Raw genomic sequence first — 4,234 nt, forward strand, 5'->3', positions numbered from 1 at the left:
GTAAAAATATCTAGACTCTAGATAGCAATTTGTCTATAATTTGTTCTATATGCATTTATGTATATGCCGTTATTATATATATCATGGTTCTAATGCTAATCCTGATTCATAACTTTAGGTTATCTTTCTCTTCTTAGTAATCACGTTCATATTGAAGGATTATTTGTTAAGGTTTTGTTGTGGTCCTTGCCAATTCGCACCTCTTATAATATGTTTTTATCTGTTTCTTTTTTAGTAAACATTAAACAATATAGTTGGGAATGAACTCAGCTTACTTACACAAATGTTTAGTATTATATAATACTTTTTCTTGGTTTTGTTTTCTCTTTATGCTTTTTTTGGTTCTGTTTTGCTCAAGAATTGAATTGTAAAAAAATAATTTTGGTTCTTAAATTATTGTAGGATTGTGAGAGATGAGTTCAGAGAGTGTTCAAAACAATTTTGAAGAAAGTGTTGATAAGTCTTTATGGAAATTTGTAACAAAGAAAGATAAAATTGAAGGGGGCAGAAATCTTGAATTTCAATGTAAATTTTGCAAGGTTTTATTCAGTGGTTCTTATACTAGAGTAAGAGCACATTTATTGAAGATTTCAGGAAAAGGAATTAGATTTTGTGCAAAAGTTACATCAACAAAGCTTGAAGAACTTAAGAAACTTGATAGTGAAAGTACATTGTTGCATGAAAGTAAAAAGGCTAAGTCAATTCCTCTTCCACCCTTATCTAATGCAAGTGAACTTGATTCAAGAAAAAGAAGAGCGACTGGACCTTTAGAGAAAGCTTTTAATGTGAATGCAAGGGAGACTCTAGATTTACATATTGCTAGAATATTTTTTTTCATCTGGATTACCTTTTTATCTAGCAAAAAATCTGTATTTTGTCAAAGCTTTTTCTTATGCTGCCAATAATTATATTGATGGTTATATTCCTCCTGGATATAATAAATTGAGGACAACTTTGCTTGAGAAAGACAAACAACATATGGAGAGAATGTTAGAACCTACTAAGAATTCATGGAGTGGAAAGGGAGTGAGCATTGTAAGTGATGGATGGAGTGATCCCCAAAGGAGGCCTCTTCTTAATTTTATGGCTGTAACTGAAAGTGGGCCTATGTTTCTGAAAGCTGTAGATTGTTCAGATGAGATCAAAGACAAGGATTATGTTGTAAAGCAAATAAGAGACGTGATAAGAGAAGTCGGTCTCTCAAATGTAGTGCAGATTGTGACTGATAATGTGCCGGTTTGTAAAGCGGCTGGTTTATTGATTGAAGCTGAATTTCCATCTGTTTTTTGGACTCCTTGTATTGTTCATACTCTCAACCTTGCTTTAAAGGACATTTGTGCAGCTAAGAATACAGAGAAGAATAATTTTGTCTATCAAGAATGCTCATGAATTACTCAAATTGCTGACGATGCTTCTTTTATAAAAATTTTTATTGTTAATCATCATATGAGGTTATCTATTTTCAATGAATTTAATACATTGAAGTTGCTTAATGTTGCTCCCACTCGATTTGCTTCTACTATTGTGATGCTCAAAAGATTTAGGTTGTTAAAGCAAGGCCTCAAAGAGATGGTTATAAGTGAGAAGTGGTCTTCATACAAGGAAGATAATATTGGCAGAGCTGAGGTTGTTACAGAAAAGATTTTGAGTGAAAATTGGTGGCAAAAAATTGATTATATTCTTGCTTTCACAAATCCTATTTATGATGTTTTAAGAAGTACAGACTCAGATGCACCTACTCTTCATTTGGTCCATGAGATGTGGGATTCAATGATCAAGAAAGTAAAAAGTGCTATATATCTCTATGAAAAAAAAGATGAACAAGAGTCATCGTCCTTCTACGATGTTGTGCACTCAATATTAGTTCAAAGATGGACAAAAAGTAGCACACCTCTTCATTGTTTAGCACATTCATTGAATCCAAGGTAACTTTTTACATTTATTGTTTATAACTTTTATTTATAAGTAAAGATAATTGAATCATTATTAATTTATGATTAAACACTAATTATATAGGTATTATAGCCACCAATGGTTGAGAGAAGATCTTACATGAGTTTCTCCTCATCAAGATATTGAGATCACTAATGAGAGAGTTAAATGCTTGAAGAGGTATTTTCCTAATGAAGAAGAGAGGAGAAAGGTAAACATTGAATTTGCAAGCTTTTCTGATGGTAGAGGTGTCTTTGATGATTATGACTCTTTGAATGATAGAGGCATAGTTGATGCAAAGTCTTGGTGGCTAATTCATGGTAGTAAAGCAAAATTTCTTCAACCAATTGCTCTTAGGCTACTAGGGCAACCATCTTCATCTTCTTGTTATGAAAGGAATTGGAGCACATATTCTTTTATCCATTCCCTAAAAAGAAACAAGTTGAAGCCTAAACGTACAGAAAATTTAGTATTTGTCCACACTAATCTTCGTCTTCTTTCAAGAAAAACTTCACAATATAATAAAGGAGAAACTATGATGTGGGATATTGCTGGAGATGCTTTTTCACCAATTGATGAAGAAAATGGTGTTCTTGAAGTTGCTCACCTTTCTCTTGATGAACCGGAGTTGGAAAGAGTGACTTTTTCTAATGATGAAGATATCAACCATATATGATGGAGAAATAATGACTTTAGATAACTTTTTTTTTGTGTACATGTGATGTACAAAATTCTTACTATCTCTATTAAGACATAGGAGTTTAGTATTTTATCTTTTGAATACCTATACACTTTAGGAAAAATGCATATCATATGGTTGTTTTTGAAAATATCTCTATTAAGAAATATCTCTATTTAAATATATTATATTATTAGTATATGCGTGTCCCCGTGTCCGACAACTTTTTAAAATTTGCGTGTCGCCGTGTCGCGTGTCGTGTCGTGTCCCATGTCCGTGTCTGTGCTTCATAGAAATTAATTGAATATAAGTAAAATAAAAAACTGCTATATGTATTATAATTTGGATATATGTTAGGAAGAAGCAATGTAGCTTGGTGGTATGTTTGTCCTTCTTGTAACCTTGGAGTGAGAAGTTCAATTCCCATGACAGCCATTTTGGAAAATTCTCCAAAAACCACATAGCTTTTACACTTGGCACGCCGGAGCTTATGGAGAGTATGGTGGACTTGCAGAACCCAGATGCATCGTAGCTTCGCCTTCAATTGGGACCAAACGGTTCGGTCCGGTCTGATTTTCACCGGATTTGGTCGGTTTTGGCCGGTTAGTTATGAGTTCAACCAGTTTGTTCCGGTTCTTGCCTTGAACGGTCCTAACCTTGAACCGGCTGGTATAGAGTCTGATTTCTCGGTTTTACGGTCAAATCGACCGATCCGGTCCGGTTTTAATAACTATGCCCAGGGATATAGTGTCCTACACACTATCGTTCCTGGAATATAGTCCTCAGCACTCACATCTGAACGTAGGCGGGAGACTGTCATATAGCCCATACGCTGAGTTGCTACCTCAACAAGCGGGATTCACCACCGTCCTTGCCCGAGACGCATAGCGACTTACCAAAATAATATATTATCATAATTTATCTCAGGGATATAGTGGCCTACTCATTCTTATGCATCCAGAGATAGTGCCCTGCTTACTATCAACCGAGCGATATAGTACCCGGCTCACTTTCAATATCTAATAAGTTCATCATTCCTTTCCAAGTTCCAAACTCATCATAATCATCATCAGTTCTTAATTTCTCAAATTCATCATAATCATTCTCATTTCTCAAAATCTTTGAAGTTCTTACACCATTCAATTTAAGATATTGCTCAACCTCACTCATTTCTCAACTTCTCCTCAAAGAAATACTTCACAACTCAATATTCACTAATTTCATCCACAAACCTTCAAAAATCTAAGTCACCGACTCTAAACTCATAACCAAATAATCTTTTTAATTCAACAAAATTCCTCACTCATTCCAAATTCTAACCCTTAGTTAGGGGATCTTAAACAATTATTAAAGAGATTTTGAAGGTTATAGGAATACTTAAAAACACAAAAAATCACATTTTTCAGCAAAACAGGATCATGCCTACGCACGCACAGTCCCGCATATGCGAGAGTTTGAAACAGAAAAGGATCGCCATGTATGCATACCAATGGCCACGTATGCAGGAGTGTAAAAATAAAAATCTCGTGTATGCATGCCCCATTCCGCGTATGCATGCCACCCAATTTTTATAAAAAGCTGTTTTGCTGCAAAATTCCATTTTTGGTACCAAACTTCAAACGC

General features: G+C 34.6%; 1 pseudogene; it reads left to right on the forward strand.

The window, feature by feature from the left end:
- Positions 1 to 413: 413 nt before the first annotated feature.
- Positions 414 to 2,608, forward strand: LOC148563607 (uncharacterized; annotated as a pseudogene).
- Positions 2,609 to 4,234: the final 1,626 nt, after the last annotated feature.

This window comes from Arachis ipaensis, chromosome B5, assembly GCF_059453495.1.
Source record: "Arachis ipaensis isolate K30076 ecotype BB chromosome B5, ASM5945349v1, whole genome shotgun sequence".
Classification (NCBI taxonomy): Eukaryota; Viridiplantae; Streptophyta; class Magnoliopsida; order Fabales; family Fabaceae; genus Arachis; species Arachis ipaensis.